The sequence below is a fragment of the Caretta caretta genome, chromosome 18 (genome assembly GCF_965140235.1).
Source record: "Caretta caretta isolate rCarCar2 chromosome 18, rCarCar1.hap1, whole genome shotgun sequence".
NCBI lineage: Eukaryota > Metazoa > Chordata > Testudines > Cheloniidae > Caretta > Caretta caretta.
This window is the reverse complement of record NC_134223.1, coordinates 9,757,211-9,778,695: the sequence shown is the minus strand read 5'-3', so window position 1 is coordinate 9,778,695 and position 21,485 is coordinate 9,757,211. Positions and strand designations below refer to the sequence as shown.

The 21,485-nt window shown below is 47.1% G+C and overlaps 1 protein-coding gene across 5 annotated transcripts in view; it reads left to right on the top strand.

Annotated features, from left to right (window-relative positions):
• The window catches only part of KAZN (kazrin, periplakin interacting protein), a 738,190-nt gene that overhangs the window by 689,777 nt on the left and 26,928 nt on the right, over positions 1 to 21,485 (top strand). The gene's annotated exons all lie outside the window — the stretch shown is intronic.

Sequence of the window (21,485 nt, the reverse complement as noted above, 5' to 3'; positions counted from 1 at the left end):
CACAGAGGGGAAACTGAGGCACAGATTCTCAATGGGAGTTGGGCACCTAAACACCTTTGAGGGCCTGAGTCTAAGTGACTTGCCTCAGGTCACACAGGAAGGCTGTGGGGGAGCTAGGACTTGAACCCAGGTCTTGCAAGGGCCATCCTTCTGGCTAGATTTCTGTAACAGACAAGCATGTCAGAGAACATGATCATTCTTTTGCCAGTCCCTAGGACCTCTTCTTTAAAGCTCTAAGAGCACTTTACAAACCACTACGCTTCACAACATCCCCGTGAGGCAGATGGGGAAACCGAGGCACAAGGGTGCAGTATCTTGCCTGGCAAAGATGGGAATAGAACGTAGGAGCTCTGCCTCCTCCTGTCCCACCTATAAATATACACAACCACCTGCCATACAAATGAACTGCAGCAAAGTGTAAAAACAAGCAACCAATAGTTTAGAGAAATAATACAGAAACCACACTGCTCAGGAAGGTCAGTTCTTGCTCTATGGGGTGTTTCACGCTTTAGAATGGTCTCATTTAACTTGCCTCCTGACTGAAGTTCAGTTAAGTGGTGGGAGACATTCGCCTTTTTATTCTCTTGTCTGCGGAGAACACTGCAAGACATGCCACGAGTGCAACACTAGCTACCCTCCCAGGCTCCCTGCGTGTTTCTAAATACCCAATCCTTTGCATAAACACTGATTAGCAGCAATTATCCCAGACTCTGTGTGGCCAAACCAAATTCTGAACTTAATGGCCAGCTCTTCAACTGGCCTACAACTCCATAGCACCACCAACTTCAGGGAAACTGCACTAATTAACACCTGCTGGGGATCTGGCCCCTTGACTTCAATGGAGCTGCACTGATTTACACCACTGGTGGATCTGGCCTGATCATTCATTAGAAAACTATACAGGAAGGCCAGCCCATCCTGCTTAGAGAGAGACAACAGCCTGCAATGAAAGGGGGGGCACGATGATAGGTTTCACATTTAAAATATTCCTTACCACTGTTTTTAATATCACCATGGGGGGGGGGGGGGTTCATAAATCCATACAGTGCGTTGCAACCATTACATTAAAATCTGCCTGTGAGCTAAGTTAGGCATCAGTAATGCTCCTACAGAGAAACTGAGGCACTGGAACAGTTTGCTCAAGGCCATTCAAGACACTTGCTAGGCGAACTCGAGAACGGCAACAGGCCACTAACAGGAGCATTTTGGAGGAAACAGAGGTGGACTCGGTGCTTGAAGGTAGTGGGACTTGGGGAGTGGTGCATTTGGTCCATCTATGGGTCGGTTGTTCTCTGGGCCTAGGCTGTGTAGCAACCATGGGCCCCTAAGTAAGCAGCTTAGAGGGGTCTGTTTAGTGCCTTATAAGGCTCTGCCCTTTGGAGCTTTGACCAGCCCTGCCATCTGAAGTCTCTGACAGGTTCATCGCACCCTAGTGGTGTCGGGTGGAGCTGAGCTGAGCTAAGCAGGAGACTTGGTATTAAAAGTCACTTGCCAGGTGAACTTGAGAGCCATGATCAGAGGCAACTAACAGAGTTTCGGGGGGAGATGAGAGAGGAAGTGTGAGGTTTTCCTTCTGGGTTCAGCGCTATGTGCGATTTCAGGATGGCCAGTGATGGAACAGTGGTGGTGACCTGCAACAGAGGTGCCATGTTTTCTTTCCTAGCTGAAGCCAGAAGGGACTTCTGGTGCATGAAGTGCAAGTTGGTTGCTGTGCTCGAGGAAAAGTTTCTTGGATTCAAGACACTACTCAGAATCAGAGTAGCGGAGAAGTTTCTGGACAGCCAGGCTCAAGGAAGCAAGGAGCTGGCTATCAAGAGTCAGAGAGGAGGCCTGGCAGTTCCTAACCATCAGACGCAAGAAATCACATCAGCATTCTTTATCAGTGGAGACAGATGAAGATGGGCAGGCTGTGGCCACCAGAGAGAATTCCACACAGCTAGAAGTTTCCAATTGACACTAGTTCCTCAATGTGGAAGCTGTAGAAAATACCTCTCAAGATCCAGTTGGTCTATGGGAATGGAGAGATGTATGGGACACACCTATGGATGGCAGCTCAGCCCAACCTGTAAGAAAAGCAGGCTTGCCCACAATGAGTTCTCCAACCATCCAAGGAAGACAGATGATCCTTGCTGGGGATTCAATACTCAGAAGAATTGAAAGAGCATTCTGCAAGGGACAAGTGGACAACAGGACAGGATGCTGTCTTCCCAGAGCCAAGCCACAAGATGTCACTCTAAGATTGAATAGCCTTCTGAAGAGAACAGGTCAGGGTCCATTGGTGATAGTTCATGTCGACAGTAACGACAGTGCGTCAAGGGATAGCTCACAGATAACATCACTTCAGAGAACCTGGAAGCATGCTGAAGCAGAAGAATGTCCAAGTGATCTTGGAGATCCTTTCTGTCCCACAAGCAAAAGACGACCAAAGGCAGAAGATTCTGGAAGTGAACCACTGGTTAGGTAAGCGGTGTAAGGTGGAGGGTTTGGGTTTTGTGGAACATTGATCCGCCTTCTTTTGTGGGGGAGAGAACTGAATAATTTGGATAGCCTCCACCTCAGTAGCAGGGGACCAAATCTCCTTGAGGACAGGCTGGCTAGAGTACTGTGGAGGGGGTTAAACTAATAACAAAAGGAGAGGGTAAAAAGAGTGAAGACACAGAAAAGATTCAAGACCTTGAGAACAAAATTAATCAAGGAACCAAAGGGCATAAAGAGAAGAACTTTTAATTGCATATAAACCAATGCTAGTCTCCTAGGTAACAAACAAGAGGAATTGGCATGGCTCATTTATGAGCATAAATTCAATCTAGTTGGTATTACTGAAACATGGTGGGATGATTCACATAATTGGAATGTTAAAATCAATGGTTATAACCTATTTAGGAAGGAGTGAGTGGGCAAAAGGGGAGGGGGAGGGGCACTGTACGTCAAAAAATGGCATCACCCTTCTCTGAGCCACTGACAACACAAAAGAAAATGATCTTGAATGCTTCTGGATCAATGTCCTAGCAGATAAAGCACAAGACTGGAGTGTTAGTTGGAATCTGCTGCAGACCACCAAATCACATTAGGGCACAGGATAACGGCTCCTTACACACCTGTCTACAATGTGTAGGGGGGGGGAAAGCTGAGTGATCATGGGGGACATAAATTTGAGGGATACATGCTGGAGGTCTAATTTGCCAGTACTAAAACATCCTTGGAATTTCTAAACATTATAGACTATCATTTCCTAACTCACGAAGTGCTGCAGCCAACCTGGGGGAATTCTATTTCTAGACCTAATCTTGACAGATAAGAAGAACTGATCACAGAACTAAAAGATAATGGTAACTTAATGTACAAACAGAAAAAAAGTCCAGACCAGTAATACTTATATTTGGTGTTTTAAAGCGGCCAATTTCACAAAGCTGAAAACAATTATGAGCCAAATGAGGGGGGGGGGCACGAAGGATGAATTTAATCAGAAAAATGTGAATGAGGATTGGGAATTGTTTAAGAATGCTTTACTAGTTGCCCAAAAAGCCAAAGTCCAACAACTGAGGAAAGAGGCTGTCTTAGCTTAAAAAAAAAAAAAAAAAAACACACACCACAACCTGGTTTAGAGGGGAAGTGAAGGCAGGGGGAAGAAAAGGGATGTTGATAGTAATGAATATAATTCAGAAGCTAGGAATTGTAGAAATTGATAAGGGAACTGAAGGACTAGCAGACTTAAGGATAATCAGGAGTTGTTTTAAGTATATTAGGAACAAGAAGAATCCTAATAGTGGTATTGGTACATTACTAGATGGAAATGGAAGAATTATCAATAGTAATGCAGAAAAGGTAGAAGTGTTTTATAAATATTTCAGTCCTGTATTTGGAAAAAATCAGATGTAGTCATATCATATGATACCGCTCTTAACACTCTTTCTATTCCACTAATACAGTACGAGGATGTTGAACAGCTGCTACTAAAGTTAGACATTTTTAAACCAGCAAGTCCATTTAATTTGCACCCAAGAGTTTTAAAAGAGCTGTCTGAGGAGTATGCTGGACTGTTAATTTTGATTTTCAATAAGTCTCAGAACATGGGGAAGTTCCAAAAAACTAGAAGAAAGCTAATTCTGTGCCAATATTTTAAAAGTTTGCAGATGGCCCAAAAATTGGAGGAGTGGTAAATAATGAAGAGGACAGGTCACTGAGTCAGAGCAGTCTGGATCACTCAGTAAACTGGGCGCAAGCAAATATGCGTTTTCATTATGCTAAAAGTAAGTATATACATCCAGGAACAAAGAAAGGCGCCCTTGCTTGCAGGCTGGGGGACTCCATGCTAAGAAGCAGAGACTCTGAAAAAGATTTGGGGGTCATGCTCGATAATCAACTGAACGTGAGCTCCCAGTATGGCAGTTTGGCAAAAAGGGCTAATGTGGTCCTTGGAGGCATAAACAGCGGAGTCTCGAGTAGGAGTAGAAAGATTATTTTATGTCTGTATTTGGCACTGGTGCAAGTACTGCTGAAATCCTGTGTCCAGTTCTAGTGTCCACAATTCAAGAAGTAGTGTTGATAAATGGGAGAGGTTTCAGAGAAGAGCCAAAAGAATGATTAAAGGATAAGAAAGTTTGCCTTATAGTGAATCTACTTAGCTTAAAGAGAAGATTAAGGGGTGACTATTACAGTCTATAAGTACTTACATGGGAACCACTATTTAATAATGGGCTTTTCAATCTATCTGTGGCAGGTATAACATGGTCAATTGGCTGGAAGCTGAAGCTAGAAAACTTCAGGCTGGAAATAAGGTGTACATATTTGATCATGCGAATACTGACCCATTGGAACAAGTTGCCCAGGGTTGTGGTGGAGTCTCCATCACACAATTTTAAAATCCAGACTGGATATTTGTCTGAAAGCTCTGCTCTAGGAATTGTTTGGGGGACGTTCTCTGGCCTGTGTTATACTAGAGATCAGACTAGACCATCACAATGGTCCCTTCTGGCCTTGGGATCTATGAATGTGCCAAGAGTTCCTAGGTCCCAGGCTAGTGCTCAGACTGCTGGAGTAATTTAGTTCTTGCTCTTGGTGGTGGTGATTTCCCTCTTTGCTTTTCACTCAGGTTTAGACAATGAAACTAGACCGGTCTGGTTATTACAGTTGTCCTCAAACACGCACGAGGACAACATTGTGATGACAAACTGCAGGGGACTGTTTAAATCCCACCAAAAAACCCAAACCAAACCCACCCCTCTTAGCTGAAAAAAAATTTTTATGAACATTCAATGAAAGCATGTACTATAGCGTTTTAAAGAGACATTTTACTGACATCTCAGATAGGGTAATATCTAGCTTTATTCTGGTAGATCCCAATATCACCCAACCAGGCCCCAGAACATACACACCCCTGCAGACCCCCATTCACTTGTAAGATGGTTGTGCAAGTTAAGAGCTCACAGGCAATGTGCTTTAAGAGTAAGTGTAATGCTGGATGCACGGGCCAGCAGCTGGCGGTTAATGTCGTCATTTCGCTGTCTTGTGTTGCTGGAAAGGGAAAGCAGAAGATACAGCAACAGCTTCTATTTTATTCACTACAGCCCTCTCTGCATCGGCCTTCCTTGATCCCTGTGCAGCATAGTCCCAGAAGTGTTGATGGGAGCTACCTGCCGATTCCTAATGTGGAGGCTACAACCCCCTTTGTGCAAACTATGTGATCAAATGGTTCTTATGAGTCAAGGGTGCCCGACATGTAGCCCTCATGCAAACTGCGGAGCAATAAAATGCAGCTGCAGAGCAAGGACAAAGCTGAGCTGCAGGTATTTCTTTCAACCAACCAGCAATTTGCATTCTGTTACCGATGGGGATGTACAAGCCAATGCTACAGCTGGGTGCGTTTGTATACCCCTTTGCTAATGCAGCTTTCTGTTTCACAAACATAGCGCATTCCTGTCCTACAGAGTTGAACTTGTTTGTATGTGTGGCCATCCCCCTCTGCAAATAACTATGTGGTATGAATTGCCAGGATCCCTAGAATGTACAATCCTGACAGTCAAAAAAATTTGGAGAGCACAAACTCCAGTCCCCAACCCTGACAAGTAGGAAGAGGAATAGAAACAAACTGGTTGACATTTTCAAACACCTGTTCTCTGCTGGAAACTCCCGAAATCTCATGAGGAGGAAAAGCCCCATTCTTGTGAGAGTGCCTCCCTCATTTTTCAGACTCAGGATAAACCTCTGAATTTCAGCAGCTGTTTTCCAACTTGAGCCCAGAATTTGCATTCAGTTAATCCCAGCAGTAGCCTGTGTGCTCTGTTTTTAAATCCCGTGGTGAAACCATCGTGCTAAATTCTAGGACTGCGTCTAATATTTTTTTCCCTCCTGCTTCCCCAGAGATCTGTCTGCTGGGCGTGATCCCCTATATTAGCTAAGGAGTGTACAGTGGCCTAGTTAGCTGGAAAAGAGAGATGCTAATCAATAATGACTTAATAAAAATGTGTGCCCAAGTAGGAAAGCAGGGTGTCACGCTGTCTAAAATGGAGTGAATATGCTGTGTGATTGATTGCGATTACACTGGGTCTCCCAGAGTATGCAGGAGTAAAAAATGAGAGTGTATCACTGAGTGCAAGTGGAATTACCTGGAGACAGGGAGCGTGAATAAAATATTGGTCAGATAATTATTTTAAGCTATTCAATTGTCAGGCCCCCTGGGCTCTTTCTTGCAATTGACACAACATAGTCAATTTCACACCCGGCCCATGTATGACATTGAAGGTCTCAGCACAGGAGTCATATACTGACCAGTGTGGTGCGTAGGAATTCCTCATGGGGCCCTGCCTTGTGAAACTGTCTGTGGCAGCCATCAAATTGCAGAAGAGCCACACAAGCCATACGCAGGTGGATGAACATTTACTCGGACAAATGGCGCGAGTCGGTCAACTGACCTGAGTAAATGCTCACCAGGGTCCACAATCTAGCGCATCATGACTAGGAAACTAGAGAGATGATTTATGGGCAAAAACCTGGAAAGCTCAACAACCCCACCTTGGCTAAGCAAGGTCTGGGAGAGCAAGAAAACAATCTAAAAATACCTGAAAGAGGGAGAGAAACATCAAAGAGGGAGGGGGTATTTGGGGGGGTGCAAGGAGGTCTAACTCAGGGGAATGGGATGAAATCAAGAAAGGGGTAACTTGAGGTTGAATATCAGAGGAAACATTCTGACAGTGAGATCTACAGGGCCAAGAAAAGATGTGGGATTTCCACTGTCTGGTCTATTTAAAACTAGACTAGTTAAAGCACTAGATAAAATATTGAAAGGAACCATCCTGCATTTGGCTCTGGGAGGGAATAGAGGTCCAAAGAGTGGTCCAGAAGATCAGACAAGATGATCATGATAGTCCCTTCAGGCCTTAAACTCTGTGAGCCTTGCCTAGTAGTCTGCCAACTGAAACTGTGTGGCCCTCCCTGCAATCTGACCACTGCCAGTGCAAGAATATTCTTTTCTGTAGCTCCTCTAACAGCTTTCCTAAATCTTTCCACTAGAGTTGGGTGAAATATTTCAACCTACATCTTTATTTTCTCTGAAAAAAGGCAGATTTGGTGACACTGAAACCAATTTGTGTTGATTTCACCTAATTGTTTCAGTCAGGGGGAAAAAAACATTTAAAAAAATCATATTTTGTTTCAACATTTTTTTCAGTGAAACTTTTCGACTTCTTGATTTGATTGGACTTTTTGTTTTGAAAGTTTCTTTAATTTTCTTTATAAAAAAATTAAAAATGTATAAAGAAATGCTCAAAATCTAAACATTTCAGGTCAAATAAAATGTTTTATTTCAGCCAAAAATTATTTTTCCCAGCTCTCGATTCACTGGAAAGTTTGAAAATTGTTTGCAATTTGACCCAAAATTATTTTTAAATTTATTTTTCAAAATTGCCACTGAACCAAAAAAATCCATTATTCACCCAGCTCCACCCTCCACCTCATTGACTCTGTTTTATTTCACATCTTGGCCAAGGAGACATTTTTCTCCTTGTCTATACCACTTTATTTCATTCTTCTCCAGCAGTTATGCGTCTCTTCAATTGTAGTATATAACTCCATGGTAGAGTTTACAAAAATACTCTGTACAATGTATAGTTAGTTGCCTTATGGTGTCAAAACCTACCATATGCATTAAGCAACTAGGCCAGTGCAGAGATTTCAGTACAGAGTGGATGTTCTTAGACCTGGAAAGGTCAATTAAAAGCAAGGCCTACCCCCAAACCTTTGGCACATGCTGATGGGAGTCAGACTCACCCTGCTGAAATGAAAGGTGGAGAGATCTCAAGAATTCATCAGAGAGTTAACAGTGATTCACAGTTGTAATATTGCCCCAGCTTTTCCACGGGTTACCAGCAAAGAATCCTTTACACCAGCGCCCCGGATTGCGGCACTAAGTCATGTAATGCTATGGAGAGTATTTGGACATTGAGGAATATGGGCTGCTCCCAGGCCACACCAGGATGGAGCTCAGCACTCTCTGATGGGATAGGCCTGTAGACCTGCTGGCACAACGGTGTGCAAGGCCATTACTCAAACATAACAGAGCTGCCCCGGGACCTCAGCTAGTGAGGCCAGTAGGATCCCATGACTAATAAGGACGTTGTCAAATGCAGCTCATGAAGGCAATACCCTCTGAGGGGATAGGCAGCATTACTAGAAGTACACAGCAAACCAATACCATGTGTATGGCTGCGGCATGATCTAAACTGTATGGTGCCTTCTTCCCCTATGAAATCATGCAGTCAGTGTAATTAAAAACAACCATATGTAAAGATGGGCCTGATTTAACATCCAAACTCTGGTGCTGTTCAGATTCAGGATTGGACCATCTGTCTAGTCTTGTCTCTCACGGTATTTTTAACACCCCTGACATTGTGGTATCCAAGTGCAATCCGCTGATCTGAAGTTGATTGTTGCATCCATCTCTACAACAGAGTAAACTAAAGCCCAGAATATCCAATGTCTCGAACTTTGGATCTGGATTAGGCCCATGTCTACTAGCAAAGGAACCTGCGTCAAACTGAATCACAAACGCGTTAGTACCAAACGCTTGTTGTTTTTACAGCTCAACAAGTGAGCCCACGTTAGTTGCTCAAGAAACTAACCCCGCCGTGGTAATGACCTTGAGCAATGGACACAACCTGGGACATGCTGTGGCTTTTGGAATGGAAAAGGACTTAAATATCAATGAAAGCAATTGAACGGAGAGTGCATTGATCGTCAAAGGTAGCAACCTTGGGTGAAGAGCTACAATTTGTGCCATCCCTAGAGCTACTTGATTTTGTAAGATGCAAGGAGCAACAGCGGAACTGCCTGCAAAAGCAACACTCGGAAGATCCTGGATGGGAAACCACCCTTCTGCAGAAGGGCATGAGCATTTGCCTAAAGCATGGGAGCACCGTGCTCGGCCAGTGGAATCCCACATGATAAGCTGGTTTCCTGTAAGGGTTTGCATTACTCACACCCTTCTGCGTATTTGGCCCCATGCTTCCATGCCCAATGTTGCCCTGTGCAGTGCTAGTCAGAGATGCACAAAGTGCAGCCGGGAGGCCTGACAGAGCTGATGGTCATGAAACGTGCCCCACAGCTGCATAACCACCGGCTGAAGACAAGGGTAACCAACGGCAGGTCAGCAAACTCAAACACCAAAACTATTCCGTTGTGTGTGCTTCCTGATCCATATCAACATGTGACACAATGTCAGGGCAGAGAGATTTCTCTTAGGTCTTGGATTCTACAAGCCACAAGCAATCCTTTTCTTTTTACAGGGGACAAGACAGTCATCTGAAAGGGATCAATGTAATCCACACAACCGGTGTGGCTCTCTGTATCCCTCTCATGGTTGAATCAAGTATACATCTACTGCCTCTTGGCTAATGCACCTGCTCCTTTAGTTCAAGCAGTAGCAGATCCTGCTTTTAGATGCTGAGGTCCTGTGTTCAGCCCTGCCTGATGATCCAGCCAAGGGCATCATTACATACACACCAAAAAGGGAGAGGAATTGTTTAGCATGGTGCATGGGGAAGTAATGAGATGAAACCAAGAAAAGGGAAACGAGGCTGATTATGGGGAAAACATCCTGTTAGCAAGATTGATTGATAAGAATGTGGAAGACCCATGTCTGGGGACATTTAAAACTACACTGGACTAAGAATTCAGAATCACATTGAGCCTGAACCTTGGCTGTTTTAATCAGCATAGGTCTGCTGATTTCACTGGACCTATGCCAATTTATACCAGCTGAGGGACTGGCCCATTGCGAGGAATAAGCCTGGCACTGGTCCCTGGTGGGATGGACTGGATCTGTCATTCAGATTGGTCAGCGATCCCCTTTCTTGTTCATTTTTACCAGACCTCAAGTTTGGCTGGGCTTTGCTAAAGTGCCTGTCATGTCATCTTTAGCGATCAGGTCTTATTGGACATGCAGATGAAAACCATTGTGCTAGCTGGGCACGAGTTAGCAGCTCAAGTAACCCATTGATCATAAAGAACTGGATCAATATTGCCTCCTACTTCCCCTGGTAAATCTAGCACACCGCCACTGCTGACTCCAGTGGAATTGTTCCACTGTAAACAAGTGAGGAGGGTGAAAGAGAGAACGTCCTACAGTAAGACAAGGGCTGGGTGTGAAAGCAATGCTGGATGGAACTTTGTTTCTCCTAGATCTTGCCCACACAGTTATCCTGCAGCCAGCTTCCAGGTAAAGACGAGAAGAGAAAAGGAGAAAGAGGGTGAGGGAGGTCTGGGATGGTTTGATACAAGGAGTGAATGATCAAACTGCTGTGCTCACCTTGCTTCTCGACACCAAACATGTCTGTAATTTGACTGTTTGTCTGCATCTGTAATTTGTCTGCATCTTTTAAAACACTTTATCTGAAAACAAAGCGTTATTTGGAAGCAGTTGATCCAGGGGAATACGTTATATTTTGTTGTTAATGTGTTTTTAGAAAACATGAATATGGATGGACATAGCATCAGCATCCCTGAGCACCAGGGGCCCTGATCTGAGGTGCCTCTGCCCTCATGAGCTGCCACAATGGCCACTTGGCACCATGAGCAACCAGACATAAGTTAGAGCAGCCTTTGGGCTGCTCTAATGTTCACTTGACACTGGATCAGTCCCCAGAATCCAGGGGCCGCAATGGTGGCATAACGTCACCTTTATCCTTCCTCCATTGCCTGGTGATGAACCCAGCTCAGCCAGACCCAAGCATCTTTATCACTCTAGGAAACATGTTCAAGAATTTGTTTGGGTTATTTTAATAGCTGACCTGTCCTAAGCCCTTCAAAATTCTCCTAGCTAACTCATCTGGGGCCAGGACCTTGTTTTGAAGAGTAAAATGGCACTCTCTCTTCCCTCCCCATCATCATCCTGTTAAAGAGTAGACAAGTACCTGGCTGGTACATTTTCATTCTGGTTTTACAAAAGCCGCTTTTCCTAGGGTTTTTTGGTTTGTCCATCCTAACCTCGATCGACGATACTGGGCCTGTGGACTCATGTGTCAAAAAGTAAGCCTCATGCACAAAAGATGGAAAAAAAAACACACCTTGCTAATCTCACAACAAGCCTGAGCATTTAGCTCTGCAACAAAGTCTTAATGTACTCTTGAGATCTGGCCAGCTTTACAGTGTGTGTCTATCCAATCTCCATTTACGCAGCAAAACCACCATGATGGGACCAAGGAATATCCCCATTCTCCACAGCTGAGCAGCTCACACCAGGCCTTTTCTGCCATCAGCTACACACCAGTGTAAGCAAGATCAGCACCGAACATGTGGAATCTTTCCATACGTGGTTCTTTACTTACATGGCAAACATTAGCCCCTGCACCACTCAAGTCCCACTTAGACGCTGGTTTGAGGAGTAAGTGAGCCTTAAAGACTGTGCGCCATTTGTCACGGTCCTCTGCATAGGGGCGCATTTCACCCCAACAGAAATTCTCGATCAAGTGGCTGGCATGGGCAGCTGCAATGGCATTATGGAGGAAATTCTCCCCACTTTTTTTCGTCCCCGTTTTCCCGGTATTATTAACCATAATGCACATCGGCTGCTCTTTTATTGCAACCCTTCCTCACTTCTAGCACCTATTCACATCATTTAACACAGCATTGTTGATAACAAACAAACAAGACAATGGACTCAAGTTTCGTCCCATCGCCATAAGGGACGACGTTTGGCGAATGTAGTGCAGTACCCCCAGATTTGCCTTCTCCTGTTGTGTCCCCAGGCAGTATATCCAGGGGTGCTGGAACAATCTGTATTGTATTGCTTGAACAATCTGGGGGCGCCGAGAGCCATTGAACCAAACTGTAAACCCTGTATATGATGGAAACCACTTCAAGCCAGGGGGTGCAGCAGCACCCCTAGGTCCAGCACCTATAAGTATATTGTGCTTCCTAATGCAGTCAAAATCTAAACTCCTACAATGCTGCTTTGTCCCCTTTTCACACCAAGGGGCTGTTCTCCACAGCATCACTCCCCTTGGCATACTGCAGTCAGTGATGGAGTAATGGAGCAGTGATTACTGTGGCCTTTTTTACTGATCCTGGGGTTCCTAAGGAATTCTCTGCTGCAGCGCTTGTGTGAACCACGTCTCTATGCAGAGGAGTTTGGCATTTTCCCCCAGCAGACATAGGACCATCTCACACAGGCATCATGCTAGTTCGTAGAGTTCAGGAGAACTGGCAGCTTCTGAGCCTTTCAGGGACCTCAGAACTAGCTAACTGGGATACAGCGGGTCAGGTCTGACATATGGGGCACATGGCGATGCTAGTGAGCCAATGCGTTGTTAGACTGGAATTGTAAATGAGGCCTTTACCTGACCTTCCTTTATGGGCTCAACGTTTTGAGCCCAGATGTAATTGTGGGAGCAGTTTTGTGCATAAGACATGGAAGAGTCTCAGCCCAGGAGCATTCAGGGAGTTAACTATCTACCTGCTTTCATTTGTGCCCCTAAACAAACGTGCCTGAAGCTATTTGCCATTGAAATTGCAGGTGCACAAAGGAAGGGCAGATTTTAAAAACCAAGGCCATAGACAGTGCACCTTTCACCTCTGGGCCGCAATGTGTGGCACAGACATGAATGAACTAAGTCTCATGCCTTGGAAGTACATAAGTGGTATTTCCACATTTTTCAGGTGGGGAAACTGAGACACAGCAAAGTGACATGCCTGACCCAAGTGAGCATCCAAGCCAAGAGTCAGAATCCAGAATTCCTATTTTCAATTTCTACTTTGACCATAAGGCTGCTTTTTTCCCCTTCACCATCCTGAACATCCTCACCTCCCAGCTATACAACTGCTAGTAGGGAAAGCTGCTTGCCTAGACTTAGAGTCGCTGTATACTAACATGCCCATGCATGTGTAAGGTCTGCTCAACTTCTAAACCTACTGGACAGTGTGGAGTGGGGAATTCCACCATGCACTGCTACTGAGCCCAGGGCAGGGGTCGGCTTGCACCACCCCAGCACTGTCCAGAAGTCAATGGTGGTGGGCTAAAGCCAGCTATAAGTATATGCTGTAGAGGATAGGAGTGCACTTTATGGCTGCTTCAAAGATAAAGAGGGCTCCAAACCCAAGTCAGACCAGCGATCCAAACACCCCAGCCTTGAAGTTTGGACCCAAGCTCCTACCTGTGGGGTTAAGTTCTGTCTCCGGTTTATAGTAATGTTTCAGAAGCTGGGAATGGGCGACAGGAGATGGATCACTTGATGATGACTCGCTCTGTCCATTCCCTCTGGGGCACCTGGCCTTGGCCACTGTCGGAAGACAGGACACTGGGCTAGATAGACCTTGGGTCTGACCCAGTGGGGCCATTCTCATTCCTAATCAGGATGCTCAATTCAATTCAGTCTGTGGCCCTTTGGTGATAGTTACAGAGCTCAGATACTACGGTGATGAGTGCTATAGAAAAACCCGAGACATGGCTTGGTGCCATACCGCTGAGCTGACCCCCCCCCCCCCCCCCCCAGCATCATCTACCCAGACAGCCACGAATCTCACTAGGGCACTCAAGCATATATTTTGTGTCTTAAGAAAACGTTTATTGCACCTATGCATTTCCTTGCCTTTGCATCTCCAGGGATGTAATGCAGTCATGATTACAGGCCACTGGCTTTTGGGACTTGATGGAAAGCAGAAATAAAGACCTTCTTTTATGATAATACAAAGCATTAAAATAGCAGTAGAACATTTGCGTTTTAAAAGCTTGTTAATAGATAAATTACCGTCTATCAGGGCATTTTTGCACATAACGCCATGGTACGGTGGTGTCAGTAGGACGCAATATTGTTATTTCTAGAGTTTAATAACTTTGATCACAGACTAAGAGGAAATCTGTATGAAGTTTTATCAGCTGGAGATTATTCTGGCAATCACATTGCTCAGAAGAGTTTAAAAAATGAGGAAGAAGTGACTAAAAGCTAACATATCGCCGGGTGTCATCACTTTTGGTGCCTCTAAATGACTAAAAATCACCACATCTGTCAGCAGAAAGTTTATCTGGACTGGTGGTTGCTGTGAACAAACCTCACAGCCTCACTGAAGCACTGGAAAGTTCTGTGGTTTATCTGCAGTTACCCAAAAGCCCCTTGGGTATAAAAATTTCTCCTCACCCTGCTTACCCCTCCTATTTGGGCTAGACCAGAAATACTGTACAATAGCTTCCTGTGTGTGGTACTTTAGGCCCTGATCCTGCATTTTGACCTGAGTGAACAGACAGATGGGGCTCTGTGCAGGTTCAATAGTCTGCCCACATGGATGACAACATGGGATCAGTGCTGTACACGCATGTTTAACTTCAGTCATAGAATCATAGAATATCAGGGTTGGAAGGGACCTCAGGAGGTCATCTAGTCCCACCCCCTGCTCAAAGCAGGACCAAGCCCCAATTTCTGCCCTAGATCCCTAAATGGACTGAACTTCCCTCAAGGACTGAACTCACAACCCTGGGTTTAGCAGGCCAATGCTCAAACCACTGAGCTATCCCTTCCCCCGTCATGTAAGTAGACCCACTGAAGTCAAAGTGTAAGTGTTTGCAGGATCAGGCAAATGGTGCTTTTAGTTTCTAGTCCCAGAGGCAACAAAATACAAAGGCATCCCAGATAGATAAATACATCTTCCCAAGGCTCTGCTTTAGTGACTATGAGACTGTAACTGGCTCTGATAGAAACCCGGTCAGAATGCAGAAGCACTTGGAGGACTATTTAGCAGTAACTCATTCCATGAATTTAGCCTTTTTGCGAATTGCCTGTGAGCACCTTGAGATTCTTTCAAATCCTAATCTGCTCTTTAGAATTAAATGCCCAGTACTCTAGGTGAAATTCACCCTGCAGAGATCTAAGACCAGGCCTACACACCACTTAAGTAGGACTCAAGTGGCATTCCGACTCTCTGAATAATTCTTAGTCCTAGGATTGCCAGGCATCTGGTTTTCAACCGGAACATCCGGTTGAAAAGGGACCCTGGCAACTCCGGTCGACGCTGCCTAACGGGCTGTTAAAAGTCCGGTCGGCAGCGCAGCGGGGACCTGGGGCTAAGGCAGGCTCCCTGCGGCTCCCAGAAGCCACCACCAGGTTTCTGTGGCCCCTGGGTCCAGGGAGGCTCTGTGCACTGCCCCTGTCCCGAGGGCCGGCTCCGCAGCTCCCATTGGCTGGGAACCGCAACCAATGGGAGCTGCAGGGAGGCACCTGCAGGGAGTGGGTAAGGCATGGAGCCTCCCTGGCTGACGGTGCATCTAGGGGCTGCAGGACCCTGCCGACTGCTTCCTGGGAGCCATGGTAAGTGCCACTGGGACCCTGAACATCAAACCTGTTCCTGCACCCCTGCCCCAGCCGGGACTCCCCTCCCGCACCCAAACTCCCTCCCAGACCCCGCACCTCCCCCAACACCCTGCCCCAGCCCTCTCCTGCACCCCAAACCCCTCATTCCCAGTCCCACCCCAGAACCCACACCCCAAGCCAGAGCCCTCACCCCCCTCCCTCACCCGAACCCCCTGCCCCAGCCCGGTGAAAGTGAGTGAGGGTGGGGGAGAGTGAGAGACGGAGGCGGGGGGGGCGGGGAATGGAGCAAACAGTGGCAGGGCCTCGGGGAAGGGGAGGGGCAGGGGTGTTCGGTTTTGTGCAGTTAGAAAGGTGGCAACCCTACTTAGTCTGCAACTCATTTATGAGAACTAGGATTGCCAACCCTCCCGGTTTCGCCGGTGGAATCCGGCTCTATCTCCCCGAGGCCACTGAAGCCAAACGGAGATTTTAGGCGTTAAAAGTCTAGTGGTGCACTGAGGCTAAGGCAGGCTCCCTGCCTGCCAAGGCCCCGTGCCACTCCCAGAAGCGGCCGGCACATCCCTGCGGCCCTGGTGGGAGGCAGAGTGTCTCCACGTGCTGCCCCTGCCCCGAGCACAGACTCCACAGCTCCCATTGGCCAGGAACTATGGCCAATGGGAGCTGTGGGGGCGGTGCTTACAGGCCCCAGGGCCCACCCCCAGGTCTTGCAGGGACGTGCCAGCCACTTCCAGGAGTAGCGCAGGGCCAGGTCAGCCAGGGAGCCTGCCTTAGCCCCCTGCGCCGCCGACCAGGAGCCGCCCCAGGTAAGCACCTCCTGGCCAGAGCCTGCACCCCACACTCCAGCCTGCACCCCCGCCCCAACCCTGAGCCCCCCTCCAGCACCCAAACTCCCTCCCCAGAGCTTGCACCCCACACCCCCTCCTGCACCCCTGCCCCAGGCTGAGCCTGGAGCCCCCTCCCACACTCCAAACGCCTTGGCTCCAGCCCAGAGCCTGCACCCACTCCCACACCCTAACTCCCTGCCCCGGCCCAGTGAAAGTGAGTGAGGGTGGGGGAAGATAGAGCAATGGGGGGGAGCGTGGGGTGAGGGCCCATTGGAAGAAGTCAAATAAATTAATAATTAGAGATGCCTTTGTCAGGTAATATGGCATTGTTTCTATTTCTTGATTGGACTAGTGTAACAAGCAATACATATTCCCCCACACCTCTCCCCAGTGGATTTTGCCCAGTGGCGCAGGTGAGAGGTTGATTAAAGGGCACCCAGAAGTGTTATATTCACAGACAGCTCTGGGTGTTTTCTTGGATATATCTTATTAGTTTAGCTCTGCAAATGCAACGCAGCAGACAGCCACTATGGATGTGTTACAGGGACTTCACACCCTTGCGGCAAAAACACCTCCCTGAACAGCTAATCACATTCACACCAACGCTACATTCCTTGCACTACTAAAACAAAAGCAAATAATGTGTCAAACAAAACCAGCCATATTTTCTCAATTTCAAAACGCTGATGATTTTTGTTGAACTTTTGACAGAAGAAAAAAGGAGGAGGAATTGGTCAGAAAAATAAATCAGTCGGGTTTTTTGAACAAATACAGGACAGGTAACAATTTTCCACGTTGTGGCCCCAGTCCTGAATATACCTAAACATATGCTCCACTTTACTACCATAAATGGAGCCATTGAAATCAATGCTACTATTCGCATGCTAAAAGATAATGCAGGACCTGCACCTATACCAACCACAGTCCTACAAATATTTATGCCTATGTTCAACTTGAAGCACATAGAATCCTAGAATATCAAGGTTGGAAGGGACCTCAGGAGATCATCTAGTCCAACCCCCCTGCTCAAAGCAGGACCAATCCCCAATTTTTGCATCAGATCCCTAAATGGCCCCCCCAAGGATTGAACTCACAACCCTGGGTTTAGCAGGCCAAAGCTCAAACCACTGAGCTATCCCTTCACATAAGCAGTACCACTGAAGCAAATTAAGACTGTGCATATTTACAGAATCAAAGCCTGTTTTTAAAAAGATCGCCATGTATTCTTTAGCATTTAGCCTGAAACTGCTACCAAACTTTAGTTTTAGGGGGGAAAGTACTGCTCTTTCATTGATAAAGCCAACACCAAAGCAGTAACTTTACAGATACTAAACTCGGCACATTTCCCTCTATGCAACCACATGGTTTATTTTGCAAATGTGTGCTGAAGCTTTTTCCTAATGACATAGTGTTGCCCACTCCTACGGTATCTGGTACTTTTTTTTTTTTTTTTTTTTTTAAAGAGTCCCAGCTCCTGGACTGCCATGATTAGAGAAGAATCTTAGCTGGCCATATTTTTTTAAAGGGCTAGACGCTCCCTACATGATTTCACAGAAGAATTTGCAAATGTGACCCGAGTGCCCCCTTAAAGGCTCAACACAAGGCAAAGGAAAAGCAGCTAAAGTTGCTGATTTTTCAGTAAATCTCATGCTTTTAGCATTCTGATTCATGACCTTTTGAATGCCTGGAGTAAGCACCACTGTAATCACTCATGATCACAGAGCCACCATTTCTGACTCGTCCTCCTGTAATTGAGAACTCACGTTTATTACTACTCATCATCTTAACGAACCTTTAACTAAAAGAGGGGAGCCTACCTGCAAATGTAAAGCAGACCCAGATCCCTGTGGAACGATTGCCGGGAGTTCAAGCCACAGCATGCTTCCTGCTCTTCTTCCCAGATCATCCATCCAGGCCTACGGGCAGCTCAGATTTAATGAGACCAGGGAGAGCAATGTAAAGATGGGAGAGTTTTTTCCCCACCGTTGTGTAGAATACTTAAAAACCCAGGTTGCCTTAAGCATGGCAGGGTGTTCCAATGTGCAAATGCAGACACAAATATTGCTGATGCTCAGGCCTTTACCATTTGTCAAAGACAAATGAATCAAGGAGACAGTAAAAGCTCTGAAGCCATAATCAGGGTCCAAGACATCACACTATAAACTTACCTACATGGAAAAGGCTGAAGATCCAAGCTGAGAGTTTGCAATGCACTTGCTCTTAGAAGCCACTTCCCCTCCACACTGCTGTATTAGTGCTCACACAAAACACCTGTGCATCGTATTTAGTGCACAACTCATGCTCACAGCCCACCTGATAGCAATTGGGGACATACACAGGCCAGTGGCATATCACTTCCAACCTGTGTGCCAGGCCCATGTGGCAATATAAAGCCCTCACAGGGCACGTCCCTTTCTTTGGGCGATTTATTGAACACTTGTAAAGAAGAGGAGAAAGGGATTTCAAGTGTTCCCCTCAGCTCATTACAATAAGAACAAAGAGGACCCAGCTGAAAGCTGGAGGAAAGGCAAAGGAACACGCCCAGTTTGTACACCAAGGAAAACGCTGCACCTGTGCAGTTAAACTAGCTAAGTGCATCATGAAGAATCACCCAGTAAGAGAACCAGTGTCCCTTATCAGGGAACAAGGAGCCTTGAAAACAAAGCAACTTTAAAGCTTCTGCTTACAACTGCAGCCTGCTTGGCTTCCTGCTGCAGCTTTAAAGACACAGTAATGACGACTGAAATTCAGCTCTGTACAGAGGAGCCTGGACAGGGCCCAGGCAACGTTGACAGCCTGCCTGAGCCGTGTTGTGAGGCCTGCAGTTTCATTCACGTCGGGCAGAGGTTTGTACTTCCTCTCTGCACAGGGGGAGTGAAAGGCCCCCCCGAAGCGCATAGTTAGCAGGCCTCAGGTTTGGCAACTGCTCCAGCGGACGTCAGCCAGACGGGTTGACAGTCAGCTGGCGCTCAACCTTGCGGGATGAGGCCAGGAGCGAAAAATACGACGTCCCTGGCAGGATGCACATGTGCGGGCGCTTCCATACAGCTGGTTCGACAGGGACCTGGGCAGCTGCGCCTAGTGAGGCAGCGTGGGGGTAGGATGAGCTGAGCTAGGGGTGGGGAAAGGGAGAGGCGAATGCCCCGATCGCTTGGTAAAGGCCAGTCTTTCTCTTCTTCATTGCAGTGCATTGATTTGGAAGGTATTTTTGAGAAGCTGGCCATATTCCTAGCCCATGGGCTGTGAGGACACACCCCGCTAGTTATTCCTAGGGATTCCCATCCCCGCCAACCTATCCTCCTCCCTATGTATCCCATCAATCTGTTTTGCCTAAGATTATGGCCAGCTAGCAGAAAACCAATCCATGCACAGAGCATAAAACCCTCCCCTGCCATCCAGAGTAGGCAAATTGCTGCCTCGCCTTGGGTTCCAGAGGTCCCGAAAGCCTGTTTAGCCCAGCTTGGAGCCTTTCCTTGCTGGTAATCAGCCTGATGGATGGGCAGCTAATGCCCTACTGTGCGAGTGATCCCTTGGGGGTGATCGGTCTGTGCCTATTGGCGATATGTCTCTTTGCAATGAGCAGCATTTGCATTTCCCTTCCAACCAGTCAGTTCTTTTCCTCTCCTTCCAGGAGCCCTGGTGTTTCCCTGCAAACAGAGAGAGGAAGAGGCTGTGTGGTAGCCTGGTCGAATAAACAGACCTGGGTCCCATTCCGGCAGCGTTTGGATTTGGCTGTGCCCCTGGCAGTGAGATGGGGAGCGACAAAGGGTTTAGCGCAGCTCCTCCTGCCTCTGCTGGGATGGGGAAGCAAGATGAGCCTTCACCACAAGCCACACAAATAGACCCGGGGGGCCCTGCAGTTCTGGAGCACCCAACAGACTCAGGGGCTTGCCCGTTCTCCCCTTCCCGCAATGGAACTAGAGTCAACTCTGCCAAATGCCCCCTTCTCTATTAGTGGCACTGGGGCTGGGGAGGGAGAAGGAGTCACCTGACGCCCCTGCTCTGGCAGCGCGGGCCATGCTTGCCTGGAGCCTCATAAGGAAGGTCTGAGAGGGAAGTCCCCATCCATCTCACCTAGCAGAACTGCTGCCGACCAACCATGGGGAAGGGTTCAGCCCCTCTTGTGACCTAAGGAGGAGCCGGCACGAGAGTCAGCATCAGTGAAGGGCAGTAGCTACTGGATACGCCCACTGATTCCGGCTACCAGCTGCCTGACTGTGCTGAGTTGCCCCGTTTTCCTCCATCTGGCTCTTACCTCTTGCAGCCACAAGAGAGTCAACGCTTGTTTTCTATCAGGCTTTATTTAGGAGACTGCTGTGCAGTAATTCCAGTGAAAGAGGAGACGGAAAGGTAACGGTCAGTATGTCAGTACACTGCCTGGCTCCTCGATGGAGACATTACTGGGCAAGAAGATCTTCCGTAAAGAGGCCAGGGCTGAAATTGCACCAAGAGGGTGGGAAGATGGTCTGCACCGATTAGACATTGGCTCAGGGCAGGGTCTCGGTGAGAGAGCTTTCAATCCCAGCCATTGTTGCTCAATGCTTTCTACTTCCTTCCAGTACCGTCTAGTGGCGCAATGTATCATTTCCCCCTTTAGTGGCTAGTCCACGTGAGGGGTAAGAGCCTACTATTGCTATATGCTACTGGAGTTACTGCTTTGGCTCAAGGCTTTGGTACTCAAGGACTGAGGCTCAAACCCTGCTGATGACAAGGCAGGCATTGTAAGACAGGTAATATTAGCAGAGCTGAAGTGCGAGCCAGGCCAGGGTTCTCAGGTTCCAAGAACAGTGACGTGTTCGCATCAGCCTAAGCCATGACATTTTATGTCTCCAGCGGCTGGGCCAGGTTCCTGGAGCTAGAGCCGTCCAGG